General features: G+C 37.5%; 2 long non-coding RNA genes across 3 annotated transcripts; both read left to right on the top strand.

The window, feature by feature from the left end:
• The first annotated feature begins 5408 nt into the window (after positions 1 to 5408).
• Positions 5409 to 6941, top strand: LOC125247382. 2 transcript variants are annotated; one of them, XR_007180074.1, is made up of 5 exons: positions 5480 to 5496; positions 5609 to 5636; positions 5774 to 5842; positions 6464 to 6614; positions 6783 to 6941. It is a non-coding gene; the product is annotated as an uncharacterized LOC125247382 (long non-coding RNA). The 2 variants fall into 2 exon arrangements; XR_007180073.1 differs by having other exon boundaries at positions 5409 to 5636.
• A 6597-nt stretch (positions 6942 to 13538) lies between these two features.
• LOC125247629 lies at positions 13539 to 15128 on the top strand. Its single transcript, XR_007180124.1, has 4 exons — positions 13539 to 13884; positions 14020 to 14088; positions 14651 to 14801; positions 14970 to 15128. It is a non-coding gene; the product is annotated as an uncharacterized LOC125247629 (long non-coding RNA).
• Positions 15129 to 15561: the final 433 nt, after the last annotated feature.

The following is a 15561-nucleotide window of genomic DNA, read 5'->3' as shown; positions in this document are numbered from 1 at the left end:
TTTCTATATAATTTTTTCTATCCTGTTTTAATAAGCTCACAGTGCTCATTATCTGACAAGCGTTTCAGCCACAAAGCAGGATCGTCACTTATGAAAACTCCCTGTATGTGTTATTCGCATCTGTGTGCTGTTGCTGTTCATGTTCGCGGGCTACACTCACCTGCGCATTGTCATCATTTCCCGGGACTGTGAGTAAACCATAGGAGTAAAATCATCCCCCGGGAGACGGGCTGCTGCAGCCTCTGTGGGAGCAGCACTGACTGTGGGAGTTTATGGGGGAAAAGAAGTGACTTCTGGGAGTTTAGCCACCTTCTTTTTTATATATTCTTTATTCAGTTCCGCTGCGTTTCACTGTTTGTCTAGTTTCTAAACCTCGTCTTCTGCTTGCAGATTCTCACTCTCGTGTGCTGTATCTCTACCTTTAAACTCTGTCTGCTCTCATCTCGTCTAACTGCTCGTGCATGTGCAGTACGATAGGAAAGTTCCACTATTCATGATGGGGCTGCATTCAAGCAGATGATATAATAATGTTAAAATCTTAATAGTTATAGACAGGCCATACAATATATGATAGAAAACTAATAAGTAATATATGATTTATGGCTTCTTGGTATTTGTCGGGGCCCCCTAATTCCCCGGGGCCCTAAGCAACTGCTTACCTCTCTTATTGGTTAAGTCCGCCCCTGAGCATAACACCTTGTAACATGTAACAGCACAAGACAAGATGAAAGCACGCTATGACAAGGAGTCTGTTAGCCGATCTTTCCAGCCTGGCGATTCTGTTCTGGCTTTGTTACCTCTGGTTCTGTGTCCCAAGCGTTCCAAGTCCCTACATACCCTTATGAAAAAGAAGTATACTAAAAGTTCATTTTATGAAGTAGCCTATGCGTAAGTAATGTTCAAGTATACTTTATTTAGAAAGTATACTAATATCAATTTACTTAGTAAACTTGTACTATTGTGTACTATTTCAATACTGTTTGGGACTAAATTGGCCCAATTTTAGTATATAAAAGTATATGTTTAAGTGTACTAAAGTTTACTACTGTTACACTTATAAGTTCAAAACTACGTTTCTCATTTGTACTGCATCTGTAATACAAGTAAACTTATAAGTAGGGGAGAGCGGGGTAAGTTGTCACACTTTTCATAACTCCAAAACTAGAAGCTCTATCTCAAAACTCAATTAGCCACTTTGTGTGACTTCTTCCATAGTCAACTTTCTGTTCACATGTGGTCGAGATCGCTGGGTTAGCACAATTTTCTTATTTTTTAGCTTAAAAAGTAAAAAATTTGCACTTTAAATTTTATGCAATACAATTTTGTTAGATATGAATGTTAAAAATTATTATTTTGCACAACATAGAGGAGACAATAACGTGTCTTTTGATACTTTAGCTGACGTGCTATGTTGAGCGAACCTTGACATTTACCAACATTAGCACACATGTCAGTTTGGGGCAAGTTGTCTCAATGACTTTGGGGCAAGTCGTCACAGGTGACAACATGCCCCAGTACAAATAAACATATAGAACATGCTCAAAAAAGAGGTTCAAGCATGTTAAGTCAGTTATGTTCAGAGATTAAACATGTTAAGCGAGTTATCTGCAGTATTTCATTCAGTTATCATGGATCTATGTGCAAGCCAGAGAAAGTTTGAGTTTAAAGTTCAAAGTAAAGTCTTGACACTTAATGTGTTTTGATTGAAATGTGTATTGTTTGGATTGAAATAATTGTTTTTTCAAATTCTCTAGGCATGATTGTTTATATTTCCAATTCTGGTTTGAATTAAAAAATTAAAATCAATAATAACAATGAAGTAGTTGTGTTCTTATTTTTAGATAATCTAGTGTGACAACTTACCCGCCGATGGGGTAAATTGTCACAAGTGCACATTCTCTATTCAACAGTCTACAACTCCGTAATGAGATAAGATATGAAACTGTAATGAATACAACATATGTGCCCAAGACTTCCTTCTTTCATTTGGTATGACATTTATACCATTGTGATGTATGGTGCTCAGTAAATGTTAGACATTGTGAAAAGTGTGACAACTTACCCCGCTCTCCCCTACACTAGTAGTTAAATACTAGTATAGTACATTTTTTTTAGTTTATGAAAGTACACTGAAGTATACTCTCACTAAACTACTAGTTTAGTAGTTTTAAACTTTAAGTATACTTGTAAGTTTTCTTTAGGTGAAATTAACATCATACTTATAGTTTACTATTTATATATTGTTTTTTAAGTATGGTAAGTATATTACTATGTTCCTATTTAGGTATTATTTTTTATATACTTGAAATATACCTTTAACTCTACTTCAACTTTCCATCTTAAAAATATTTTATTCCAGCTTAATGCATCTTTTTTATCATTTAAATTTCATAAAAAAGCAACAATTAAAACAAAAAGATGAGAAAATCACATTTTTGTCAAAGACCAAGTCTGGATCGGATTCAGAAACACAGATGGAGTAGATCGAGTCCATCAACACCCCCAAAGCTTCACAGTCATTTCCTCTTCATTGGTTCGATATTTCATTCAGTAACATTAGGCAGTTTTGATTTATATGCTGTTTAATGTTTGATGATTGCATTGTTTTACATTTGCGTAAGCAATCTTCTATCGCTTGTTTCTGCTTCTTCTTCACCTGTGTTTTGATCCGGAGATTCTGTGCTAGAAGATGTGTAATAGCGCCCCCTACTGTATAACAGTGAAAACAAATTCACTCAGTTTTAGTTTAAAAGATATATACTAATAATAGCACACCTGAATAAACGTATTTTTCGTAAGGGTAGTTAAAAAAGGAAGCGAGTGACACAAATTACGTCATTGTCACACCTGACTGCAGGCGCAAAAGCCGTGTGTGTCACATCAACATGACTACACAGTGCAAAAGTGAAAGAAAGTGTGACAAAGGTACAGATGAAGAAAAGTGTGAGACAGTGAGTGTGTCAACTCCCACAGCTGCTATTACCAGCTACACCATGGAAGAAGATGGATTGAGTAACAGAGAAGTTTAGGTTTCCTCCACGCAATTACAGATTTCCGCACTAGAGTTTATTGTCCCCTTTGGTGCAGTTCATTTGGGCAGGTGTGAATGCAGCAGTCACACTCGGGTGCAAACCAAAAACATACCAAACATGCATACCGAGACCTCCTTGAAGAGGAGCAGTTCGCTTGAGATGTGAAAGCAATCCGACCCAATGGACCAAATGATATCAAAATTCATATCTGGGAATGTGTTATATAAAAACAGTAGTGTCTGATTCTGTAAGTTACCGTAAAAAGAGCCCATCTTCATCTTAAAATGTTGTGTAATTACGCTTCTCTGTGAAAGAATGCTGTCCCAACAAAGCCTTGATTCCCGCTCTGCTTCATTATAACATTCATATGGTCTGAGACACTGAGAAAACTCTGACCAATAAGAGGAAAGTTGTACTCGTATCGCATGTGATTTGCATAAACACATTTTGGTACGCTTTGAAATGTTGCTGTGTGAGAGCCAACCAAACCAAGAGGAAAATGCAACATTGTAACAAATGTAGTCCCTGTTTCAGAACAAAACAATCAATCCATAGGAGTGAAAATGCCTGAAGTCAAGCTAATGAACTGCCTGATTTGCTGCATTAATCCCTAATCTGTTTATAGATGCGCCTGGAAAACTGCATCCCATGACATTGATGTTGGAGATGCATCCCCGAACAAAAGCCATCCTGTATCGAGTTAATCCCCACAAATGTGACATAATAAATGCTGGAGTATTTGCTGCAGCATGGATTCGCTGTTCCAAGTCCCAGGAGTTCGCCCTGCCTGCTGGTACCAAAACCTGCCTCCACCTGTTGCTTCTGCACCAACTTTTGCAAAGTCAACAATATAACTAAAGCTGATTCCTTCCCAATTCCTAGGGTGGAAGATTGTGTGGATAGGGTGGGTAATGCCAAGTTTGTAACAAAGATAGATCTCCTGAAAGGATATTGCAGGTGCCTCTGACTCTCAGCTTTTGTCACGGCAGATAACTTCTTACAGTATACTGTGTAAGCTCTCGGGATAGCTTTCGGGATGCGGAACGCTCCAGCTACGTTCCAACATTTGATGCATAATGTTTTGGCAGATGTGGAGAACTGCGAAGTGTGCTTGGATTACGTGGCTTTGTTAAACATTGCCAAGTGTGAGTTTGCGAAGGGAAAGATCACCTATCTGGGTAAACAAGTGGGGATGGTGAATCCCGAGCCATTTGTGCTCGGACCCCGAATCCGATGATCGCTGCTTACAGCTATACTTGTATTTGCTATTAAAATGGAATATTAAAACGCATTAGAAAGGTCTTATACGTTGTAAGCAATTTAAAGTACCGTCTTCTTTAAGTGGACCAAGAAATGAAAAATGATCAAGTTCTCTTTACGCTCACACTGTCCCTGAAAGAGGACTCGGATCCTTGTTTGGTCCACTTAAGTAGGAACGTGTTCTCAGACCTCTTTGTGTTTACACTGTTGCTTTTTGGATCTAGTCCAGTTCAGTGTTTGATGTCTGACCTTATGGCCTTGTTTTATTAATCTGTCACTTTAAGAATTACAGTATTGCATGTAGCAGCTGGTTTTCTGTGTGTGCGCTTTAGGTGTGCTTGTAAAACCCATATCAAAAGTTTTAGTTGCGTCTTACAGTTTGGAAGTGGTTGAAATGACAATAAACAAGTGTACGGTGTGAATGAATAATGTGTAGAGAGAAGCAGCAGCCATGATGAACAGATTTTTGGGAGGGATGACCACCCTGACAGCACAGGTACATCTCGGAGACGTCTATTTGATTTGTGTGTTTACGTCTGGAAGACGTATTTTTTAGAGTGTTTGCTCATCTGCAATATGTCTATAGGATGTTTCCTGTCAGATGTCAAATAGACATTTAGAAGATGTCTATAAGATGTTTATGATTTAGAATGTATGTAAAACTGACATCTTAAAGATGTCTATCAGATGTTCGTAAACAGCAGATGCTTTCCAGATGAAGTGATCTTTAACAGACGTCTTGCAGACGTACATGTGCTATCTGGGCAAACTACACTGGAATTCGCAAATGGAATAATCAAGTTAGCCTGGACTGATTTGTGTTCACAAATTAATGGATATTTTTGATCGAACAGCTGAAAGCACATAAAAAAAAGCTTTCGGCTGGATCAATTATACATTGTAGCATGGTACGTCTGTGAATCACTTTGGATAACAATATCTGCTAAAGTAGTAAATGTAAATGTAAAGATGTAAATTTTAAGATGTAAATGTAAATTTTCCATCTGTGCTAATTGACCTGCAGATCTTTTTATCTTCTGAACATTTTCAATGCAAATACAATAACCATATAACAGTTTGAAGACTGGAGATTAATTAGACTGGAGAGAAGCCTATCAGTCAGTCTGGATCATCTGAGGCTCTGCTCTCCTTTTCACTCGTTTTTATCGTCTTAACTGCCATCAAGCCACATTCATTACGACTCGTAAGTAAATGTTTCATTAGTGGGTTTATTCAAATGAAAAGTTAACTGGAAATTACGCCTCTGATGAGAAGATAATTGTAGAAGAACACTATTTAACGCCCGTCTCTCTCAGCTCTCACTACACCTGATCATCAGCACAGGTAACTCCTGCTTTCTTCCATGACTAAGTGCTTATTTTGATATAGAGTCACAGTTATGGATTACTGAATATTGTTAGACAGCATTAAATGTAAAAATGATAATTTCTGCTGTTTTTAACTTGTTACTTCTCTTTCAGGATACTGGACAATTAGAGCACAAAGTTTAATATCACTGTAGAAGAACAGACCATTCATTTAAAGTTAAAGTATGTGTTAAATTATTGTTAAAATCATTCATTCAAAGTTTAATCAATATTGTGTGAAAGAAAATGTTCTTATAAATGAGATGCTTGACGAATACAGTGGCAGTGATGTTTGTGCAATAATTCATATAAAACAGATCTTTATTGTGGAGTATATATATATATATATATATATATATATATATATATATATATATATATATATATATATATATATATATATATATTTAATTTCAATAATATATCGGTGTGTCTACAGCTAAATATGTCACAAGAATAAAGAAAACGAATAGTTTTGATATTAGTTTTTGTGCTCTCAGTAAAGAACAGTCGACTTCATTACGCAGTGTAACGTTTAAATCGAGCTCATTTTGAGTCTGTTTGGGATTGTTTTGAACACATTGACTGGAGTTTGGTGACATGGAGAAAGTGATCAGGAAAACCATGTTCAGATGTTAATCGTTTTGAGAGCAACGTTTGTGAACACGGTCTTAGTTTAGGAGGGAATATCATGAAATGATTGAACAACACTTTGATGTATTTGCGTCTCTTTTGAAGATCTAATCGTGTCAAACATTAGTTACGCTGTTCAGTAAATGAGTCTCATTGAGTTTCTGTTTAAAGGAGCCTATAAAAGATGAAGAACTTTGGTGTGAAGTTGGTTCTGGTCACTGTGCTTCTCCAGCTGTGCCTCTCTATGTATGAGGTCAGCGCCCAAGACCCAGCTGAAGGAGAAGATGGAGGAGCAGCTGAACAAGCAGCTCCTAAAAAAGAGGTGAGGATAAAAGATTTTCACATTTTCATACACTTATTTCCTTAGTATCTATGGTTTATTAGTGCAGGTATGGCACATAGATAAAAGTATAAATCAATCATTAAAATATACTTCTGACCATGTTGACATTCTGATAATAATGTTCTTATTATGTTTATGTTTGTGCAGAAAGAATCCAAAGTTAAATCATTCTTCAAAGCTGTGGGACAGAAGATTAAAAATCTTAAAGATAAAATAACGGGTTGAACATCAGCATCACCTTCTTCTTTTCCTTTCAATCTTCTAATTGTGAAGATCATCTTAATAAACCTGAATGTAGCAAATGCACAGTTTGTCTCGTCTTGTTCATTGCCTTAAAATCAGTTCTTTTTGGCAAATCTTTTTACAGTTTTTTTCGATTGCTAAACGACAGTGGGCACAACTGGAGTCACATGTGCAAAACTCTAAGTACAGTCTGCACAGCAGCAGTTCATGTGGACCAAACTCTAGTTCGTTTTTCATTGCTTGAACACAGTTTTCAAAACTCTACACATTTATCCCATGACTTTAACCACAACCTGCACAACACTGTGAATTTACAGCACTTTGTTCAAATGCTAACACACTGCTGTCAAAACTGTGAACCACACATTCAAAACACAATAGATTTCAGCCTTGTGCCTTTCAAACACTGCTGATTGAAATTTTGCAGGATTAGTCCCTCAATTATTTGTTTGAATTACAGTGTGTACTTTTAGTTTCTACCTTTTTTTCTCATTACTGTAATTCCGTAAATTACTACACACTATTGAAGCAAACTGCTAATTTTCATTTACCTTAAAGAATTATGTTTTAAAAATGTAAATAAATCATGTGAAAGAATGTCACTCTTTTCTTTGAAGAAAATATTACTTTGTATGAAGTCACTGAAATTGTTCAAACTGTAGAGATGAAAAGTTTGTATTTTCTGTGTTGGTGTTTGATGCTTGTGTTTTTACTCTCAGTGTGTTCTGAGTGACAGTGTGTGTTATCACAGTGAGGGTTGTGCACAGTGTTTGGCTGCACTGAGCCTGTTTTGAGTCATGTGTTAACTGTTTAGCTCAGGTGACTGTTGGTAGTGCAGACTGTAGTTAGAGTTTTGCACATGTAGCTCCAGTTGTGCTCACTGTCGTTTAGCAATCGAAAAAACTGTAAAGTTTATAAGACTGAATGTTAAACTGTGTAGACACAAGGTATTTAATAGGCTACTCAATCAAAAGAGTAAACACAACTACAAGCCAAGTATACTTAGACCTTTCTATCAGTATAAGTCAAGTATACTTGAGTGCAATATTAAAGGATTAGTTCACTTTCAAAAAAAATTCCTGTAAATTTACCCCCATGTCATCCAAGATGTTCATGACTTTCTTTCTTCAGTCGAAAACAAATGAAGGTTTTTGATGAAAAGGATTTTTCTCCATATAGTGGATTTCACTGGACTCCAAATGGTTGTAGTGATTTTTACTTTGTCCAGCCAAGGACGCAAAGTAAAATAGGGATTGGTACTCACGTCACCGTTGACGTTGTGATTTTGGATCACACGTCTCTTAAGGTGTGGTTATGAGTACATCAGAAGACCACTTTCCCCCTTTTCCCTAGTTCAGGGCACCAGTCAGAGTCTTTCACTCCCAACAGGGGCTTTCATTCATTTAGAGTTAATGTAAAGTGGTCAGCTGATTTATCTGAAAGATTGGTGGAATTGCTAACTTGTAGAGCCTTTTCTGTATTATCAGCACAAGGAAGACACAAGTGTAATAAAAATACATTTTATTAACAAATGATAAACAAGAATAACTAACACAACTATTAAATGAATACCATGAATGATAAAGGAATAAAGTGCATAAGATACATAGAATACAAGTGATTAAGTTGAGTGTGGCTATGGAAGAGTTACGTTATCTTATGGAAAAATAAACTGTTTCTCTGGAAATAATAAGGTGGAGAACCTTATTATGCACCAAACAAATAAACGAGAGATTATTTGTTATAAACTAACATCAGCTATATCATCTAATAGGAATTAGGAAATTATATACTGATAATATACAACAATGCCAAGGTCTCTGGAAAGAGGTTTGGTTAAGTGATATTTACGTTCCACGTGGTCGAGTCCGATGACGGTGACGTCTTCCACTGGTTGTACTGGTGACAGTGCAGTGGGGAGAGGAGCCAGAATCTGCTTCAAGTCTTGAACATGAAGCTCTGTGGGATGCTGATCTCCTGGAGCACCAAAGGGTCCTGAAATCTGGAACACGCAGACGAAGGTACCTTGGAGTTAAGGTTTGCTCTCCTGAGCTTTACCTTGTTGCAGATGTCGTTACTGTCTCACTGGACAGAAACTCTGAACGTAGTGTTTGTTAATGTCTCTTTCCTCACAAGCTGTAGACTCAGATCATGGGATCTGTTGTTGTCTCTCTGGATGGACCAGAGGCTCAGAACGGTGTTGTATCTGTTAATGTCTCAGCTTCGCAAGCTGGGACTCAGAACGGTGTATCTGTTGTGTTTCACCCGATGGGAGACTCAGAACGGTGTATCTGTTATGTCTTCCCCCTTTGAAGGGCAGACTCAGAACAAGGAGTGTCTATTGAAAGGGTACCTTTATCCCTTTCCGATGAGGAGGAGATTGCATTTTGGTGCTTCTCCATTCGAGTGCTGTGATTGGCTGCTGGCATCAGAGGGGACACACACAGTGTGGCCCACCCTTCTCTCCCCTGTGGAACTCATTTGCATAAAGCACAAAGTTGGAAGTCTTTACAGTGTCTTTAAAGTTTACCATTGCATTTCTCACTTTCCAAACCACCACCAGAATACCTTTGGCAATATTCTTAACAAATAGAGACTAAACATGATGGGAAAAGACTGAACTGTCATTCAATTGTACATTAACAGCTGTATTTGTATCAGATGTTGCACTACAAATGGCTGTCACTGAGAATACTTATTTCTGTGAAGAAGTGTGAAATGGATGTGTAGTTTGCATCAGTTCTAAGGTTTTCAAACATAGTTTTGAATGGATTCGGATGCATCTTTGTGATCTCTCTTTGATTCACCCATTGCTGCTAAGGAATTTTTATGGCAGTCTCTGGCCAACCTTAGGAAGTAGTGTCTAGATGGGTGAAGGACAGTAACTGCCTGTGGACCAATAATAAGTCTTGTCCTTCCCAGGCTTGGTACAAGAGGTCTTCTTCTTGCCCTCCAAGAGAGGTCTGGATGTTGTCCTTACATCTTTATCTGATTGGACAGTTTGTTTATGTTAGGCCACCAAGATCCAATCAAAATGTAGCAAACCTTTGTCTGCTGTTAAGGACAGAGAGGGGCCCGGCCGTAAACTGGGCCCTAGAATGTGCCGTTCACTACATGGTTGAAGGTCCAAATGTCAGTTTCAGTGCAGCTAACAATTTTTTTTATTGAATAGGCGTTTTGTCCACACGGATCCGGCGTTTTCGAAAGGTGAAACTGGTATTTTTTGAAACCAGGTCCCAGAGTGGAAAAATTTGAAAATGCTGGATTGGCGTTATCATGTGGACGGGGCAATCCGTAAATTTTCTGAAACGATGATGTCATCACCCCACATGCCGAACGTGGTCAGACGCGCTAACACCACAAAACAGCACCAACAACAGCAATAGCAGACTCTACATGCTTGTGTTCGCGCTGCAGAAGCTACTGAGCCAAAATAAAACATTATTTCTAAGTTTTGCTAAAGTTTGTATTCAGCGCGCAAGGTTTATGCGCATGCTCCAAGTCTTCTTCGCTGCCCTAAGTGCATTTCTGCGGCAGAATTACAGCGCCACATAATGGCCTGGCATGTATACTACATCGTTTTGAGTCGTTTCAGTGGTTTCGTGTGGACGCAGATATTTTTTGAGACGAGGAAAAAAAAATATTGGTTTAGGGTAAGCTCCGGCTTCGTGTGGACATAGCCTTAAACGATCCCAGACAAGGAATAAGAGACTTATCTGGTGAAACGATCGTCATTTTCTAAAAAAAATGTAAATGTATATGCTTTACATAAACAAATGATCACCTTCCAAGTGTTTCCGCCAAAACCGCACTTCCATATTCTTCAAAAAGCTTATGCTGTATGTCCTACGCCTTCCCTATTCAACTTACTTAATGAACACAGCGCCAGTTTGTTTTTTCCGTAAGTAGAATAGGGAAGGCGTAGGACATACAGTGTAAACCTTTTGGAGAATACGAAAGTGCGGTTTTGGCAGAAGCACGTGCAAGGCGATCATTTATGTTTATAAAGCATATACAGTTGTATTTTTATTTTTTTTTTGAAAATGAGCGATGGTTTCTCTAGATAAGACTCTTATTCCTCGTCTGGGATCGTTTAAAGCTCTTTGAAGCTGCACTGAAACTCTAATTTTGACCTTCAACCATTTGGAGGCCATTGAAGTCCACTATAAGGAGAAAAATCCTGGAATGTTTTCCTCAAAAACCTTCATTTCTTTTCGACTGAAGAAAGAAAGACATGAACATCTTGGATGACATGGGGGTGAGTAAATTATCAGGAACATTTTATTTGAAAGTGAACTAATCCTTTAAGTATATTTCTGAGAAGTATATAAAAAGTAGACTGAAAGTATACTTTCTTATTTTTAGTTTAAAAGATATATGCTAATAATAGCACACTTGAATAAACTTCTTTTTCGTAAGAGTATTTAAAAAAGGAAGCGAGTGACACAAATTACATCATTGTCACACCTGACCGCAGGCGCAAAAGCCGTGTGTGTCACATCAACATGCTGAAAAGGTATGTGACTACACAGTGCAAAAGTGAAACAAAGTGTGACAAAGGTACAGATGAAGAAAAGTGTGAGGCAGTGAGTGTGCCAACTCCCACAGCTGCTATTACCAGCTACACCATGGAAGAAGATGGATTGAGTAACAGAGAAGTTCAGGTTTCCTCCACGCAATTACAGAATTTCTGAATTGAATCGCATTAGAGTTTATTGTCCCCTTTGGTGCAGTTCATTTGGGCAGGTGTGAATGCAGCCGTCACACTCGGGTGCAAATCAAAAGCATACCAAACAAGCGCACCGAGACCTCTTTGAAGAGGAGCGGTTCACTTGAGATGTGAAAGCAGTCCGACACAATGGACCAAATGATATCAAAATTCATATCTGGAAATGTGTTATATAAAAAAAACTCTGACCAATGAGAGGACAGTTGTACTCGTATCGCATGTGATTTGCATAAACGCATTTTGGTACGCTTTGAAATGTTGCTGTGTGAGAGCCAACTGAACCAAGAAGAAAATGCAACATTGTAACAAATTTAGTCCCTGTTTCGGAACAAAACAAACAATCCATAGGAGTGAAAATGCCTGAAGTCAGGCTAATGAACTGCCTGATTTGCTGCATTAATCCCTAATCTGTTTTCAGATGTGCCTGGAAAACTGCTTCCCATGACACTGATGTTGGAGATGCATCCCCGAACAAAAGGCATCCTGTATCGAGTTAATCCCCACAAATGTGACATAATAAAGGCTGGAGTATTTGCTGCAGCATGGATTCGCTGTTCCAAGTCCCAGGAGTTCGCCCTGCCTGCTGGTACCAAAACCTGCCTCCACCTGTTGCTTCTGCAAACTTTCGCAAAATGTCAACAATATAACTAAAGCTGATTCCTTCCCAATTCCTAGGATGGGAGATTGTGTGGATAGGGTGGGTAACGGCAAGTTTGTAACAAAGCTAGACTTCCTGAAAGGATATTGCAGGTGCCTCTGACTCTCAGCTTTTGTCATGCCAGATAACTTCTTACAGTATACTGTGTAAGCTCTCGGGATAGCTTTCGGGATGCGGAACGCTCCAGCTACGTTCCAACATTTGATGCATAATGTTTTGGCAGATGTGGAGAATTGCGAAGTGTACTTGGATTACGTGGCTTAGTTAACCTTGAACCTTGCCAAGTGTGAGTTTGAGAAGGGAAAGATCATCTATCTGGTTAAACAAGTTGACCAGGAGATGGTGAATCCCGAGCCATTTGTGCTCGGACCCCGAATCCGATGATCGCTGCTTACAGCTATACTTGTATTTGCTATTAAAATGGAATATTAAAACGCATTAGAAAGGTCTTATACGTTGTAAGCAATTTAAAGTACCGTCTTCTTTAAGTGGACCAAGAAGTGAAAAATGACCAAGTTCTCTTTACGCTCACACTGTCCCTGAAAGAGGACTCGGATCCTTGTTTGGTCCACTTAAGTAGGAACGTGTTCTCAGACCTCTTTGTGTTTACACTGTTGCTTTTTGGATCTAGTCCAGTTCAGTGTTTGATGTCTGACCTTATGGCCTTGTTTTATTAGTCTGTCACTTTAAGAATTACAGTATTGCATGTATTCAATATACTGATAAACAAAACAATTTCTTTCCCAGATACATTTACTGAAGACAAAGCCTGTTCATGTGAACCTGGAGCGTTGTGACACTTAAACACAACAAGACCCCAGATAATTCAGTTTAGTAACGTACACGTGATGTAGCAGCTGGTTTTCTGTGTGTGCGCTTTAGGTGTGCTTGTAAAACAAAAGTTTTAAACTGGGAAGGCACACAGTCGCGTCTTACAGTTTGGAAGCGGTTGAAATGACAATAAACAAGTGTACGTTGTGAACGAATAATGTGTAGAGAGAAGCAGCAGCCATGATGAACAGATGATTTTTGGGAGGGATGACCAAACTACACTGGAATTCACGAATGGAATAATCAACTTAGCCTGATTTGTGTTCACAAATTAATGGACATTTTTAATCGAACAGCTAAAAGCAAAAAAAAAAAAAAGCTTTCGGATGGATCAATTATACATTGTAGCATGGTACGTTTGTGAATCACTTTGGATAACAATATCTGCTAAAGTAGTAAATGTAAATGCAAAGATGTAAATTTTAAGATGTAAATGTTAATTTACCGTCTGTGTTAATTGACCTGCAGAGCTTTTTATCTTCTGAACATTTTCATTGCAAATACAATAACCATATAACAGTTTGAAGACTGGAGATAAATTAGACTGGAGAGAAGCCTATCAGTCTGTCTGGATCATCTGAGGCTCTGCTCTCCTTTGTCACTCGTTTTTATCGTCTTAACTGCCATCAAGGCACATTCATTACAACTCATAAGTAAATGTTTCATTAGTGGGTTTATTCAAATGAAAAGTTAACTGGAAATTACGGTTCTGATGAGAAGATAATTGTAAAGAACAGTATTTAACGCCCGTCTCTCTCAGCTCTCACTACACCTGATCATCAACACAGGTAACTCCTGCTTTCTTCCATGACTAATACTTATTTTGATATAGAGTCACAGTTATGGATTACTGAATATTGTTAGACAGCATTAAATGTAAAACGATGATTTCTGCTGTTTTTAACTTGATATTTCTCTTTCAGGATACTGGACAATTAGAGCACAAAGTTTAATATCACTGTAGAAGAACAGACCATTCATTTAGAGTTAAAGTATGTGTTAAATTATTGTTAAAATCATTCATTCAAAGTTTAATCAATATTGTGTGAAAGAAAATGTTCTTATAAATGAGATGCTTGACGAATACAGTGGCAGTGATGTTTGTGTACTGATTCATATAAAACAGATCTTTATTGTGGAGTATATATATATATATATATAATTTAATTTCAATAATATATTGGTGTGTCTACAGCTAAATATGTCACAAGAATAAAGAAAACGAATAGTTTTGATATTAGTTTTTGTGCTCTCAGTAAAGAACAGTCGACTTCATTACGCAGTGTAACGTTTAGATCGAGCTCATTTTGAGTCTGTTTGGGATTGTTTTGAACACATTAGTTTGGTGACATGGAGAAAGTGATCAGGAAAAACATGTTCAGATGTTAATCGTTTTGAGAGCAACGTTTGTGAACACGGTCTTAGTTTAGGGGGGAATATCATGAAATGATTGAACAACACTTTGATGTATTTGCGTCTCTGTTGAGGATCTAATCGTGTCAAACATTAGTTACGCTGTTCAGTAAACGAGTCTCATTGAGTTTCTGTTTAAAGGAGCCTATAAAAGATGAAGAACTTTGGGGTGAAGTTGGTTCTGGTCACTGTGCTTCTCCAGCTGTGCCTCTCTATGTATGAGGTCAGCGCCCAAGACCCAGCTGAAGGAGAAGATGGAGGAGCAGCTGAACAAGCAGCTCCTAAAAAAGAGGTGAGGATAAAAGATTTTCACATTTTCATACACTTATTTCCTTAGTATCTATGGTTTATTAGTGCAGGTATGGCACATAGATAAAAGTATAAATCAATCATTAAAATTTACTTCTGACCATGTTGACATTCTGATAATAATGTTCTTATTATGTTTATGTTTGTGCAGAAAGAATCCAAAGTTAAATCATTCTTCAAAGCTGTGGGACAGAAGTTGAAAAATCTTAAAGATAAAATAAAGGGTTGAACATCAGCATCACCTTCTTCTTTTCCTTTCAATCTTGTAATTGTGAAGATCATCTTAATAAACCTGAATGTAGCAAATGCACAGTTTGTCTCGTCTTGTTCATTGCCTTAAAATCAGTTCTTTTTGGCAAATCTTTTTAACGTATATGTGATTTAAGGAGGGACACTACAGGCAAACATACTGTTTTTTCAGGCACCTGTCAATTTTGAGATTTTGCACTTTTTGGCAAAAAGTGTTTTTTTTTTTTTTTTTTTCAGACTGGTGAAAAGAAATCATTCAAAATACATTTTTAAGTGTATATTTTATAGCACTTTATCTATTTGCATCAATAGATTTCAATTACAGTAAATATCTTTAAAGGCCGTTTTCTCAAAATGAGTTTTTTTTCTGGCTGTTGATCGTATTTTCTGATTTATGGAGTGATAAAAATAGATATCCAAAATTCACTCTGTAAAAACCTTTGACTTTAATATGTCAAAAAAATTCAATGAGAATTTTGAACCTGTCTTCATCC

Source organism: Megalobrama amblycephala, linkage group LG15 (assembly GCF_018812025.1).
Source record: "Megalobrama amblycephala isolate DHTTF-2021 linkage group LG15, ASM1881202v1, whole genome shotgun sequence".
NCBI lineage: Eukaryota > Metazoa > Chordata > Actinopteri > Cypriniformes > Xenocyprididae > Megalobrama > Megalobrama amblycephala.
The sequence above is the reverse complement of the archived record's forward strand: the minus strand, read 5'-3'. Positions and strand labels throughout refer to the sequence as shown.